This window comes from Schistocerca piceifrons, chromosome 3 (genome assembly GCF_021461385.2).
Source record: "Schistocerca piceifrons isolate TAMUIC-IGC-003096 chromosome 3, iqSchPice1.1, whole genome shotgun sequence".
NCBI classification, from domain to species: Eukaryota; Metazoa; Arthropoda; class Insecta; order Orthoptera; family Acrididae; genus Schistocerca; species Schistocerca piceifrons.
In genome coordinates this window covers 460,399,009-460,415,005 of record NC_060140.1, presented here as the reverse complement: position 1 = coordinate 460,415,005, position 15,997 = coordinate 460,399,009, and the positions used below count along the sequence as shown (strand labels likewise).

The 15,997-nt window shown below is 42.9% G+C and overlaps 1 non-coding gene across 1 annotated transcript; it reads right to left on the bottom strand.

Moving 5' to 3' along the window:
* Nucleotides 1-15,519: 15,519 nt before the first annotated feature.
* On the bottom strand, nt 15,520-15,592 carry Trnaa-cgc. The gene has a single exon. It is a non-coding gene; the product is annotated as a tRNA-Ala (tRNA).
* Between the last annotated feature and the right edge of the window lie 405 nt (nt 15,593-15,997).

Sequence of the window (15,997 nt, the reverse complement as noted above, 5' to 3'; positions counted from 1 at the left end):
TAGCAGATGGGCATCACTTCTGGGTTTGTCAGTGTAGCTGTTTGGTGTTGCAAAATAGCAATAAATTAACTTATTCGTGGTAATATGTAAGGTTTGAAACTCAGCAGCTTTAGCATCAAAATACACAAAACACACTCGCAGATGTATATATTTATGGTACCGAAAAGGACCCTAATAACAACAAAAGAATTTACAACTGCCTGCGACCTACAAAATTCTATCCAAAGCCTGTTAAATCGGCAAGAGCCTCAAACAGCTCCACCGATTGGAGAATTCAAAGAAGGATTCACAAGGGGAAGATCATGCAGTGAATAGATCTGGTACCTGAGAACAGTATTGATAACAATAAAATTCAGGAGTGTGGTGTCACCGCCAGACACCACACTTGCTAGGTGGTAGCCTTTAAATCGACCACGGTCCGTTAGTATACGTCGGACCCGCGTGTCGCCACTATCAGTGATTGCAGACCGAGCGCCGCCACACGGCAGGTCTAGTCTAGAGAGACTCCCTACCACTCGCCCCAGTTGTACAGCCAACTTTGCTAGCGATGGTTCACTGTCTACATACGCTCTCATTTGCAGAGACGACAGTTTAGCATAGCCTTCAGCTACGTCATTTGCTACGATCTAGCAAGGCGCCATATTCAGTTACTATATGTCTTCTGAACAGATAAGATTGTGAATCATGTAGCGTCAAGAGCGACGTTCCTCATTAATGGATTAAAGTTAAGTATCAAACTTATTATGTCCGCTTTCTGAACTCTCATTCCTTGTCATGTTCCAGACCTCACGTCAGTATAGTTCTTCCCTCCTCACGCCAGCCTGGGTGAGCTAAAACGCCTGCATTTCGGCCTCCTCTAGTAACACAACAAGGAACACAACAATAACATTCGTAGAATTGAAGAAGGCCTATGGCTCCATAGATAAAGACTGTTCAACAGAGTAGAAGAAATGAATATGGACAAAAGACCAGAAAACTAATGCAAGAAGCATTACCAATAATCAACATCCAAAGTGCAGTTTACAGCAGAAATCTCGGAACCATTCGAAATCAAGCAGGAGTGGGAGAGGCATACGCCTTGTCACTAATGCTATTTAACTCGGTTTTTAGAAAATAATCGGGACATGGGACAAAGGAATCAATGGGTTAAAGACGGGAAGACACAAGGATAAAAACGTCAACATAAAATGCGTTTAGCCATCATAACAAATAACTTAAAAGAAGCCAGAGACGCTCTATAGACAGTACATGAAATCTCAGCCAAAATAGGACTACAAAGCTCATATGAAAAATGCAGTGCACGGACACAAATTTCAGACAGACAGCCACTTGTAGCGATGTATTGAAAGGTGACACAAGTAGATAGATTCAAATAACTGAGAGAGACTATAGAGACAACAGGACTGAACTTCATATCTAACGAAGAAAGCATCCCAGAAACACGAAAAGCGTACAGAATTACATGGAGCCATTACAATAAAAGAAATATTTCCATCAATGCCAAATTAAGACAAAAACAGAACAGAAATCAAGAAGAAGGAAAAACAAGAGCGGAAAATACTGAGAAAGATCTACGGGCCGGTTCAGAAAGAGCCGATCTGGATAAAAAGACCGACAAAAATACTTTATGAACGTAAAGAGAGACTATTACAAACGATATCAGGGAATGGAAGGCACATACACAGGAGGAACGAAAATACACTAACAAGATTATTTACATAGTCATGACTAATACAATGAAAACCCTCTGGGTAAAGGAAATCATGGAAGACTTCAAGAAACTGTACCTCTGCAGTGAACATATGGCAGACCGTGCAAAATACAGAGCAAAATCAGAAAACAGAAATTTCAGCAAACGCCCAAAGAGAGGAAAACAGGGAAGAAGTGGACAAAAAGAGGAAGAAGAAACACAGTGAATATATATGAGATATTTGGAAAGAAAAGAAAAGAGAAAAATGTAATTAAAAAAGGAAAAAGAAACATTTTGTTGAAAGTGTTGCTTGTCTGCTTCTAGGCACTATACATTTCTACCTTTAAGGTCTATATACGAGGGTTGGAACTTGAATAGTGGCAACTATTTATTTATAACCGATACAAAAGAGCTACGTGTTTGCTGCTGTTACTGTCCTTCAAAGTAGTCACCGGCGTTGTGTAGAACCCGTTGACAGCGATGTGGAAGGCGTAGTATGCCGTTAGCAGAGGCTTTTCTGTTGATGGTGCGAATGGAGCGGTCTACTGCCTGTCGAATGTCTGGAACAGTTCTGAAGCGAATTCCACGAAGTGGTTCCTTCATCTTCGAAATCAAATCAAAGTCACCGGGGAGTGTGGTGGATGGTACAGTACTTCCCAGTCCCATCGACCGAACAGAGCAGCCACAGCTTGCGCTGTATGCGTCCGCGCATTGTCGTGCAAAATAATGAGTGGGTTGCGTAGAAAGTGTCGCCGATTCCTTCCCAAAGCTGGTCGCAGGTGATGCTCCAAAAACGAACAGTAATACTGAGCACTGACGGTCCACCGTGCGTTAGGATAACATTATCACAGTCGTACACGAGAATCACGATAACTTTAGACCGCTCCATTCGCACCATCAACAGAACAGGCTCTGCCAACGGTATATTACGCCTTCCACATCGCTGGCCACGGGTTCTACACAAATCTGGTGACTACTTTGAAGGACAGTGACAGGTGCAAACATGCAACTCTTTTGTATCGGTTGTGAATAAGTAGTTGTCATTATGTAAGTTCCTACCGTCGTATTTCAGAAGGTATGAGGTTGATAACAGTGAATACAAGTCTGCCGTCAGTAACTATAGCTCTAGTTTCTATTTCTGTAGAAGAAACATACATGTAGCGTCAAAAAACATAACTTTATGTTAAAAGTGATGTTTGTTTACATTTATGGATTGTGCTTTCCTGCCCCTTTGGGTGAGTCCCTGACATAGGTGCATCTCTGGCCTACGATGTTTTTCACATTTTATTTCGTTTCGAAAAAGCTAGGTGGGATGTCCTGTATATTTGTATATTGTCATCATATGAGGAAAGAGAAGAGGGTATAAAAATTGTGTTCGAAAATTGGGACACCAATACTAAGAGGCTAAGAAATACTGGAGTAATGCATAAATTGAATTGCATAAATTGGATTGAAAATTGTTTGCTGCAGCCGCTTGATAGTGTTTCAGCTACTAGAGCACGAAGATGCTTAGGAAAAATCTCAACAACAACCATGGGATCCTCATGAGATGGCAAAGGCCACGTTATGGCCTTAGGTAATGAAAAGTAGTTACTGGGTAAGCCTTCAGAAAAATGTATATAGTTACTGTATGGCTACTGTATGGCTACGTTATGGCCTTAGGTAGTGAAAAGTAGTCACTGGGTAAGCCTTCAGAAAAATGTATATAGTTACTATGTACCGTATGGTTTTATTTTTTAATTTATAAGTATGGGGTGTGAAACCTTATAATACGTAGATTAAAAATGTGTAAGCGGCAAACTTCAATCAGTAACTGTAGTTTCATGAAAATTCTATTTCCCGGAGGGTGGCTATTTTAACCCACCATCCACTAAAGCTTTCTGACCATCCCTCGCATATGGAGGTCATACACGAGGTCAAGACCAACGGGCTAAATACAGCTGTGAATGCTAAGATGGTGCCGGATTTACTGTCTGGAAACGACAGGCACAGCTTGTTATACGAAATGATTAGGATGCACTTGTCAGGAGCGGGTGAAGGGGGGAGGGGGGGGGAGGGGAGCCGAAGTCCTTATTTGACAGTCAAATTTAACAGGATGCGCGCGGAGGGCGGGTCGCGGTGGGGCGCTATAAATCTGGCGCCGTTCGTAGAATTCCGGCTTGCAACCCATAAAGCACTTCCTCCGCGGCACGGCGTGAGTAACGCGCCGCCATCAGCACTTGGCTCACGTGCGGCTGCTGCTGCTGCGCCCGCTCCGCCGCCGCCACCACCACTGCCACCGCCTCGGCAGGTATTGTCCCCCTGCGAGGCTGGCGACAAGCCACGCTCGCCCGCAACACAATAAGGGCATAAAGCATGTACCGCTGCCCCGCCGAGCGGAAGGATGCGCGCATTTGTATGGACGCGGCCGCCGGCCCAAAGCCAGCGCGAGATAAAGGAGAGGAGAGGAGAGGACGGCTACAAGGTGCACGGCGCAGGAGCAGCAGCGCAGCACGGCAAAGCACGGCTCTGCACAGGAAGCGTCCGCCCGCCGGCTCTCCGCTTCCGGAGGTGAGGTGCCGCCAGACGCCCACGCCGGTGCCAACCACAGCTTCTGCAACCTTCTCGCGGGGCTTCTCGTCCGAACCCGAAAGCTTACGACGCATCACTTCCGAGGTTGTAGGGACGTCCACAGAATTTGTCGACCTGGAATAAGCATTCGAAAATGCTAACTGTGTAAAGATGTTCGCAGTCTTGAAAAATATAGGGGTAAGCTATAGGAAAAAAAGGGTAGTATGCAATATGTAGAAGAACCAAGAAGGAATAATAACAGTAGAAGACCAGAACGAAGTGCACGGATTAAAAAGGGTGTAAGACAAGGATGTAGTCTTCCGCCTCCGCTGTTCAATGTCTACATCGAAGAAGCAGTTATGGAAATAAAAGAAAAGTAACAGTGGCATCAAAATTCAAGGTTAAATGATATCAATGTCAAGATTCGCTGATGACATTCGTATCTTCAGTGAAAGTGATGAAGTACAGGATCTGCTGAATGAAATGAGCAGTCTAATGAGTACAGAATAGGGACTTGCAGTGAATAGAAAAAATACGAAGGTAATGAGAAGTAGCAGAAATGAGAAGAGCGAGAAACTTAAGATCAAAATTGGGTGATCACGAATTAGATGAAGTTAAGGAATTTTGCTACATAGGCACGAAAATAACCCGTCACGAATGGAGCAAGAAGAACATAAAAAAACAGACTATCCCTGACAAAAAGGGCATTCCTGGCGAAGAGAATAATATCAAAAGTAGGTCTTAACTTGAAGAAATTTCTGTGGGTGTGCGTTCGGAGCACAGCACTGCGTGGCATTGAGACAGAAACTACCCGAAAACCAGAGCAGAAGTATCCGAGATCTGAATATTGGGTGGACCGGTAAGGTAAGGAATGAGGAGCTTCTCCACAGAACCGGCGAGGTAAAGAACAAAGGGAAAGCACTGACGATACGAAGGGATTGGATTGTAGGACATCTGTTAAGACATCAGGGAGCAACCACCATGACTAGACAGAGATGCAGAGGGTAAAAACTCTAGAGGAATACAGAGACTGATATGTTGTTGTTGTTGTTGTGGTCTTCAGTCCTGAGACTGGTTTGATGCAGCTCTCCATACTACTCCATCCTGTGCAAGCTTCTTCATCTCCCAGTACCTACTGCAACCTACCTCCTTCTGAATCTGCTTAGTGTATTGATCTCTTGGTCTCCCTCTACGATTTTTACCCTCCACGCTGCCCTCCAATGCTAAATTTGTGATCCCTTGATGCCTCAAAACATCTCCTACCAACCGATCTCTTCTTCTAGTCAAGTTGTGCCACAAACTTCTCTTCTCCCCAATCCTATTCAATACCTCCTCATTAGTTATGTGATCTACCCACCTTATCTTCAGCATTCTTCTGTAGCACCACATTTCGAAAGCTTCTATTCTCTTCTTGTCCAAACTGGTTATCGTCCATGTTTCACTTCCACACATGGCTACATTCCATACAAATACTTTCAGAAACGACTTCCTGACACTGATATACATCCAGCAAATAATTGAAGATGTAACCTGCAAGTGCTCCTCTGATATGAAAAGATTGGTACAGGAGAGGAACTAGTGGGGGGCTGCATCAAACCAGTCAGAACACCGATGACTTTAAAAAAGTGACAGGTGTCATAACATTAAATTATACCTTTGTGATTATCACTGTATAAATTTTGCGATCGTCGTCGTACTTGCTTCCTATGAGTGAGAGGTCGGTTGATTTTACATTCTCGAGGCATCTGTCGGCTCGCCAATAGAGACCTACTCCTTGTGACGACTTTGGAATTTGAAGAATTAGAATTTTTTAGACGAGTCCACATCGCCTGCAACTGTCAGTTTTTTTTGTGCTACTATGCACTTTGTGATATATCCCTGATAAGATTTGTGGTCTTGTCCAAAAATCACAATACCACACCAAAGTCGGCAATGCGAATCGATACCAAACACATTGGCGAGGGCTCTTTGCAATCCGCGAGAACCTCTGGGAGTCGCTCCAGAAAACCACGGCTTCCTCTCGGTGTAGCAGCGCCCTCACACTGAGGTCAGTGTAGTGTCGAGTATGCAAGTGCTTTACCACAGTTCAAGACCTCAGCTACAGCAGACATCATCATGTAGGACAGTGACGGTTTAAGTTTCTGATAAAATGTAAATGTCGTGTGACTAGGGCCGCCTGTCGGGTAGACCGTTCGCCAGCTGCAAGTCTTTCGATTTGATGCCACTTCGGCGACTTGCGCATCGATGGAGATGAAATGATGATGATTAGGACAACACTCAGTCTCTGAGCGGAGAATATCTCCGACCTAGCCGGGAATCGAACCCCGTCCTTCAGGACTGACATTCTGTCGCGCTGACCACTCAGCTATCGGGGGCGGACAAGTTTCTGATCAAATGTACACTCGTAAATATTGCATTTTCCACGCAAGAGAACAGTTTGTTAATAAGTGAAGAAGGTGATGGTTTGGCAGTCAATGACAAGTGTAAATTATACAACAATCCCGTGGGAAAGAAGTGTGTCAGAAATAAGTAATAAAGTGAACTAATCTTTAATGTCTTCTAGTTTGGTAAGCCTTCTCCCAAAGTAACCAAAGAACCCATAGCTATGGCTAAACAGCTTTAGTTTCGTTTGGCCACAACAGAATGAATGTGTAATAAAGTAATTGAACTATACATCCTCCGAAATGTAACAGGTGACACACATCTCACTGACCACAGCTGAAACCCATAAAAAATGGATCACCATAATTTTAATGTTAACTTGTAAAAGGTCTCCCACTACGTCAAAAACGACTCCGTTATCTGCTGTTTACTGATTTCTTTTACAGTAGGCGCAGAATCATCATTTGGGAGCGTAGAGCTTGGCAATGGGGACCGTGATATTCTGAAGTTTGATGCAACAAACGATTTGCATTACACTGAAATGGTAATCGGACTTCCTAATAAGGAATGTAAAATGCGAGGCTCGACTTACAAAACACAAGTGCATATATGACGGCGTGCTGATAGCACGTCAACAACCAATCACTTTCCAACGTAGTTAAATAGTTTAAAGCCAAACAAACTCTGTACATATCATTAGTAAAGGAATTTGGAACAATTGCCTCTAAATAAAAATTTAAAAGTGCTTAGATAAAACTATTATTATAACCAGAATCACAGAGAATAAGAAAATGCATCCTTACACAAAGATAGTCGCGAGGCAAAAGGTAATTAGGACACTTTTAGTGCCTGAGCTACTTTGAAAATATGAAACACGAAATTACGGAGGCTTTGCTAATTATTTGCAGTGATACAAACTACAATTAAATCTCTAACATTTTACATTAATTTGTTACAAATTCACAAAACGAAGAAACATAGCGCTCTGCTTGACAAAAAAGTGACGCACTCGGAAATGCAGGAGAAAACGGTCAAATTTCGGCGTTTGAGCGGTATGTGACGTTATTTCAGTGACTTCAGAATCGATGCCAATTTAGAACGGCCTAGCCAGCATCCGGCCACATATCAGTGTGGCGTTCCGCGGCCTATGTCCTGAATGCAGGTACTGGTCCGGTTGGAAAGGATGTCATGTAGCTGTTATATCTTCTCCTGAGGCAAGCTGGCCTACAATTTGTAACTGGTCCTCGATATCTTGGATACTGGGACTGGAACGTTGTTGACGTCTGAGCTGCCACCACAAAACATCTATCAGAGACAGATCTGGTGATTCTGCTGGTAAGGTAGTACCTCAACAACACGCGGACAGTGGGGACACGTGCCATGTGTGTACGAGCAATGTCCTGTTGAAAAACGGCACCTTGATACTTGAGCCGTAGCTGGCTGATATTATGCGTTGGATTAAACCTTGGTAGCTATTCTGTGTTTAGTCCCCTGCGGTTATCACGATTATGCTGTTATCCTCCCTCTCCACGAGTGGCAGCAGCAATGTGTATCGATATTCGCACCTTGTACTATCTTTGGCCTGGCGCTTATAGTTTCCGGTTGTGCTGTGTGCGACCAGTTGGTCGGTTGGCATGGAGCAGTGAGGAAATCTCCGCGGCGCGTAGTTTGGCCAGGGCTACTGGGGGCGTCTGTGCGCGGTCAGAGTTTGTGGTGCTCCCCCCCTCCCATCGCTACGAGGTCCGTGGCTCACCGACCATGGACACGAAGGTTGAGTTCTGACTTAATCTGCCAGCAAGTCACGACTGTTCACATTGTGTCGTTTGTATTTCGTTGTCGAGTGTTGGGACATTCCCACGAGCAACAACGTGTATTTTCAAGTTGGAAAATTTTAGCCACGCTCCGGTGGAGTTTAACTGTACTTGGTTATTCTGAATTGAAGTGCACCTGCGGAATCTTCTGCCTTGTGGCCGTTGAAATTTCGGTTACGTGCCCTGGGCGTTGATGTAAATTCAGGCAGTGTGTTTTCCTCATCGTGTTGTCGCTGTCCAGCATGGTGTGTAGTTTGACAGCTCAATGTATAATTTGTTGTGGGCGCCAATACTTTCTACGTTGTTCCATTGAAATCCCTGTCGTGTGCTGGTCGGGTGGAGCGGAAGTTATCTGTCGGTGAATCCGTAGACTATCTGTCGGTTGGGTTGTCGTCGGATCGAGAATGGTTTGGCGGACTGCCTGTCTCAGCTAAGCGAGCGTTAGTGTTTGAATTCCAGGCCGACCCTCGGAACATCTGATCGCCGTTGGGTGTACTCCCTTTTCTTATTTGTTCTTGTTGTTTTTATCTGTATGGCTTCTAGCCCATTTTTAAATTAAGGTAGTTTTGCCCATATGGCGTAAGATTGTTTGGGCCTTCAGCCTAATTTAAAGAACTGTCTTAAGTAAGGCCATTGGTCTTTTTAAAAATTTAATTTTGTTGAGTCTTAAGTGATGGGCCTTCATTCGATTTTAAATTAACATTATTTTGCTCTCAAGGTGTCAGATTGTTTGGGGTTCAGCCTAATTAAGGAACTGTTTTAAGGTAAGGCCTTTGACCTTTTAAAAATTTATTTTAGTTTGAATCTTAAGTGATGGACCATCAGCCCATTTTTAAATTAAAGTTGTTTTGCTCTTAAAGGGTCAGATTATTTGGGCCTTCAGCCTAATTGAAAGAACTGATTTAAGATAAGGCCATCCGCCTTTTAAATTTCTGATTTTGGTTTGAGTTTTAGATTAAAGTGGCCTTGCCCTTAAGGCATGAGGTTGTATGGCGTATTCAGCCGGTTATTAAGTTCCAAAAAGTAATGCTGTGTTTTTTAATTTTTTTGGTTCTTGTAATGTTTTGTCAAATAAATGAAGTTGTATGTTCGAGTGTAACTGACAGCCGCTTATTTTGGCCCCTTTCCACAATTCAAACTACCTGTCCTGTCCTGCGGGTTTAGCAGGGCGTCTCAATACTGTCACCTGAGACAGAGGATGTCCGCGACTAACAGCAAGAGTCCCTCAGTCACTACCAGCCGCGGCCTGAAGTCATACCCAATGGTTCCCCACACCCTGACACTAGGATTAACACCACTTGTGATTCTGCAAACCATTGGAAGAAAGAAAACTCTCTCCAGGTCTACATCATACGCCCCTCCAATGTTCAACACTGGACACAACGCTACGTCATTCATAAGGTGGTTACGCTTCCTGGTCACGGCTCTGTTCCAAACACAGCCGTCTGTGTTGCGGGACAACGGCAGTCTACGCATGGGACGGTTTTTCCCTTGACCGGCTCCTGCTAGGCTCTTTACAATGCAGTGGGATGACACAGAATGCTGTAGGGAGTGCATTACTTGATATCGGCTGGCAGCCACAGGTGTGAAGGGGTTACAGTGTGATTGGTGGATAGTATGGCGAACCTCAGAGTTAGACCAGAACCTTCACGACGAGGACACCTGCCCTCACGTTCTCATGCGAGCCTAAATCGGGCCACTGTCACACGTGAATACCTAACAAATGTAGATATTGTACGATTCGACCAGCCGACCCAATGGAAGCCCGCAATGAGGCCACTTTGTAACTGTGTCAGGTGCTGACAACGCTGTGTTATCCGGGTACACGGTATCTTCGTGCCTTCACAAAGATCACTCAGTATCTGACAACATTACTCAATATCTGCCACTGTTCACGCTTATTATGTGCCCTATAAGGCAGGAGATTTGAAAGACTGTCTTAATTAATCTCCGTCCAAATGCCAAGCGCCAAATTTGCATGAGCCAAAAAAATAAAAAATAAAATAAAAAAGAATCCCCCATCCCAAGACGAACGGAACTTGACCCAAGAACGAGGTTCCTGGATTGCAAGCGGCAGGATGTTTTGACAAAATCTTTTTATTGGTACCATATCATTAAGGAAAATGCCTTCCACCAACACAAGGCACTAGCCGTACAATACTCTTCGTGTTCAGCTAATTCTTTAAATTAAAATTAGAGAACTGAATTACTGCCTGCTCAAGGTCCTCAAGAACCACATCAGAAAATTTAAAATATAATACAGGACAGAGCAATCTCACCACATTCGAAATGTTAAAGCTTAATTGACAACCTCTGATAACTATGTCCGAGCTCGCCCAGTATTCTTGCTAAACAATAACAGGACAACTACTGGATTTACATTTGAAACCAGCACGGCCATAGTCGGAGACAATGATTTAAGGTACAGGTTAATATACCAAAATTTTGAACAGACACTTCTCACAGGACGGAGCAAGCTCACCACAATCGAAATGTTAAAGCTTAATTGACAACCTCTGATAACCATGTCCGAGCTCGCCCAGTATTCTTGCTAAACAATAACAGGACAACTACTGGATTTACATTTGAAGCCAGCACGGCCATAGTCGGAGACAATGATTTAAGGTACAGGTTAATGTACCAAAATTTTGAACAGACACTTCTTAGTAGCAACCTAACCGCATTAAATAAGTTATTTTCCAAGCAGTCAAGCGGCCCATCTTAGACTAACAGCTATTGAAATAAGGGGGCTACAAGAATACCAGTTCCGCTACTTAACAAGCAATGTATTGCATGATTGGCAATACCCAAGGTTAAGGAGAATCACACTGAACCATTAAAAACACGACACAGCTACCGAATGCTGCCGTTCTTACAATACTAGCAGACAACCGTATGCCTGCCTAGTTGACAGACAGGTGTGGCACTGGCCGCACACACAACATTTCGCCAGAAAGCGACTTAGTCCTTGTGTACAACATATCAAGAACATACAAATAGGTGATCCGAAAAGAAAAGTCCTAACAACTACATTTCGCAATACAATTTCTCATCAGTAACAAAAGCTGGCCTAGAAATAATTGCCCTACTATGAGCCTTACGCTCTACAGAGCGATACAGAATTGTGACAGTTTTATATAGACGGAGGTACCTCAAGATTTAAGCATTAATAAGAGATGGATAAATAGCCAAAACATACCATCATGTTTTTCTTTTTTGAAGGTCCTCGGAAGTAAAGCACAAATGCAAACTCCGTCTCAAGTTGTCCATCAAGCCGCCAAACCATGGCACATAAATAAAAAGCTGGCGGCACAGCTCGCTTCCACCCTGCTGCTCGTTCTCGCCACAACAGACCGTCTCCAAGCCGACGGCTCCGCGCTCATTCACGTGGTCACCGACATCCTATAGGCCACCACGTCCCAACTGCCGCCGTCGTTTCCCTTACATACACATCACAATTACGCGGACGCAGCGGTGTGCGGGCCTCAGGGCTCGAGACAAGATAAATCGATGCGCGCAATATCGACCAGACGCTCGACAGGTACGCATGAGATGGCAAGAGAAGGTAAGTGCGAGAACTACTGCAAAATAAGTTTAACAGTTCATGCATCCAAGCTGCTGATATGAGTAATATAAGAAGAATGGAAAAGAAATTTGAGCATGTGTTAGACAACAACCAGTTTAGCTTTATTAAGGATAAAGGCGCAAGAGAGTCTGTTCTTGTGCTCCATTTGATAATGGAACACCCGAGCGGTTCTAGGCGCTACAGTCTGGAACCGCGCAACCGCTACGGTCGCAGGTTCGAATCCTGCCTCGGGCATGGATGTGTGTGATGTCCTTAGTTTAGTTAGGTTTAAGTAGTTCTAAGTTCTAGGGGACTGATGACCTTAGGAGTTAAGTACCATAGTGCTCAGAGCCATTTGAACCATTTTTTGATAATGGAACATCAGTGAAGGAAAATCAAGACACGCTCATAGAATTTGTCAAACTGGAAAAAGTGTTCGACGATGTAAAATGGAACAAGAAAAGTAGAAGTAAACTGTAGGGAAGGGCGGGTAATATACAGTAGGTACAAGAATCAAGAGCGAAGAATAATGTTGGAAGACCAAGACCGAACTGCTCGGATTATACAGGGTGTTACAAAAAGTTACTGCCAAACTTTCAGAAAACATTCCTCACACACAAATAAAGAAAATATGTTATGTGGACATGTGTCCGGAAACGCTTAATTTCCATGTTAGAGTTCATTTTAGTTTCGTCAGTATGTACTGTACTTGCTCGATTCACCGCCCTGATTTCATACTGGATACTCTACCTGTGCTGCTAGAACTTGTGCCTTTACAAGTACCACACAACATGTGGTATTGTGGACGGCTGTGATACAATACGCCATTCTCCAGGGCTGCATCAGCGCATCAGGGATTCCATGCGACGGAGGGTGGATGCATGTACCCTCGCTAACGGAGGACATTTTGAACATTTCCTGTAACAAAGTGTTTGAAGTCACGCTGGTACGTTCTGTTGCTGTGTGTTTCCATTCCATGATTAATGTGATTTGAAGAGAAGTAATAAAATGAGCTCTAACATGGAAAGTAAGCGTTTCCGGACACATGTCCACATAACATATTTTCTTTCTTTGTGTGTGAGGAATGTTTCCTGAAAGTTTGGCCGTACGTTTTTGTAACACCCTGTATAGGATATCAGACAGGGATGTAGCATTTCGTTCCCAATGTTCAATCTATACATCGAAAGAGCAATGACGGAAATAAAATAAATGTTCAAGAATTGGAATAAATTTCTGGGTGAAAGGATGTGAATGAAAATATTCTCCGAGAACATTGCTATCCTCAGTGAAAAGTGGAGAAAAGTTACAGGCTCTGTTAAGTTGAACGAACGGTCTAATGATTACACTGAACAACAGGGTCCACTTTCCGGCATACGTCTTCTCAAATGTGGCAATATCTTGAAATCACTCCCCATGTTCATCACTTACTGCACCACAATCTTTGAGGAAGAAGTCAAGATGATTATGTAAGAAATGCATTTTCAATGACATGTAGCAACCAAGTTTTTCATAAGATGACAACATTTTATCTACAATATAACTGAAATTTATTGCTCGTTTGTTCCCTAATAACTGAAAACAGACTGTTTTAAAACGTCCCCATGCGTGTTTCTCATCACCTTGTATGATTTCATCAAAAGTACTGTCCCCAAAAAGCTCTCGAATCTGTGGGCCTAGAAAGAAGCACACCTTTACTCTGGCACCACTCAAGTAAGGGAATTTTTCCCTTAAGTACTTAAACGCTTCACCATCCTTGTTCATTCTCTTAACAAAGTTTTTCATGAGACCCAACTTGATGTGCAAGGGCGGGAGCAGTATCTTTTTATGTTCTACTAGTGGTTCACTCTTAATGTTCTTTATACCTGGTTGAAGAGGTTTTCTGGTGGGCCACTCATGTTTACTGTAATGAGATGCACGAGCTCGGATATCCCTCACAGAAAAAACAGCAACATTTAGTATACCCTAACTGCATACTTAATAGCAGAGCAACCACTTTCAAGTCACCACAAATGTGCCATTGGGAGTCATTATACTTGATGGCTTCTGGTAAAATTTTCATGTTTTGGTATGATTCTTTCATATGTACGCTATGTCCAACTGGAATAGAAGGAAGCTCATTACCAATACGTAAAAGAACTGCTTTCAAGCTTAACTTTGACGAATCAATAAAGAGTCTCCACTCACCAAGGTTGTAATTAATTCTCAGAGCCTTGACCATTTATGTCTAGACATGTCACAAGGCTATCTTGCATGTTAAAAAAAGAAGTGAACTGTTGCTCTCTTCCGCGGTAGAATGAAACATTTACATTGCTTTCCAGAAAAGTGCGCTGCTGCAATCTTCATGCTGCTGAAATCTCAGTATTTGCTTTAGACAGCTCCAAATCTTTAATGAGATCACTTAACTCATTCTGAAACTTTTTGTGGATGATCAGTTGATTGGAAGAAGCTCTGGATCTATCATGTATATGTTTCAGCACATTCAGAATCCCCATCAGAAGTAATCTCGTAATCTGTCGGTGGTTCAGGTTTTGGCAATCCTTCCGAATGTAGAACTGGACGTATGGCAGACGGAATGTTAGGATAGATCACTGTCCTGTTCTTCTTCTTCTTCTTAGATATTGTCTTCTTGATTGGAGCACCATAAAAAAGTAGCAGTCACTAACATGGTTAGTTGGCTCATGCCAGATCATGGGCACTACAAAGGGCATTGAACGTCCTTTCCCATGCATCGAGTTTGTGAGGTTGCTGGCACAAGCGTTGTAGATCACATGTGGAGCCCAGGGTTTATCCTTATCACGTATTTTGCACCCAAAATAACAACTGAAAGCTTTTTTAGTCAATGGAGTAATTTGACGAAATAAATCTCGGGTGAAGAGCCTGGTGTGAGTGTACAAGGGAAACAATATTTCGGTAATCGACCTCGTTGCCATCATTAGGTGTGCTAATGTACATCATCACACCTGATGATGCCAACAAGGTCGATTACCGAAATATTGTGTCCCTTGTACACTAAAAACGAGGCAGTTCACCCGAGATTTATTTCGTCATGAGATACGCCTGGAGAAGTTGAAGAATCACATTGGAGTTATTTGCTGTTTTTGTAAAGCAAATGTCACTTCTTCATACACATAGCAAAATGTGTCAGCACTGTTAACACAAACTCGTGGAATTTTTGTACACTTCTAGCAGTCAACTAGAACAACTGGTACTTAATCTGGAAACAAATGTGAAAAAATTATTACATGGATTAATAAAGTCACTGAAGTTGAAGAGCAGGGGGACAAAAAGATCACTAAAACTGGTATCAAAACGTTTATATCCAAAATATTGCACACAAGTAATAGGGTGGTGGTGGTGGTGGTTAGTGTTTAACGTCTCGTCGACAACGAGGTCATTAGAGACGGAGCGCAAGCTCGGGTTAGGGAAGGATTGGGAAGGAAATCGGCCGTGCCCTTTCAGAGGAACCATCCCGGCATTTGCTTGAAACGATTTAGGGAAATCACGGAAAACCTAAATCAGGATGGCTGGAGACGGGATTGAACCGTCGTCCTCCCGAATGCGAGTCCAGTGTGCTAACCACTGCACCACCTCGCTCGGTAAGTAATATGGCCTACCAGGGACAATAATATAATCCATTTTTACTAGTTATTATGACTTTAACAAACCATTATAATATTTGATTTTAAACTTCACATAAAATCTGTATATAATTATCTCACCGTAATAAAAAAAGTGTAAAATTAAAACTAGAGGTAGTTTTGAATTGGCTTTGTGATATTCGCGATCAGCGCATTAGAAAAGATAGGAATTAGCTATTTTCATTCGATTTACATATTCATTGTTGCAAAGTGTTATAGAATATGGATTGAGAGTAGACCGAAAAAAGACCAAAGTAAATAGAAGCAGCAGAAACAAGCATAGCGAGATACTCAACATCAAAATTGGTAATCACAAAGTAGACGAAGCTAAGGAATTGTGCTACACTGGAAGCAAAGTAAC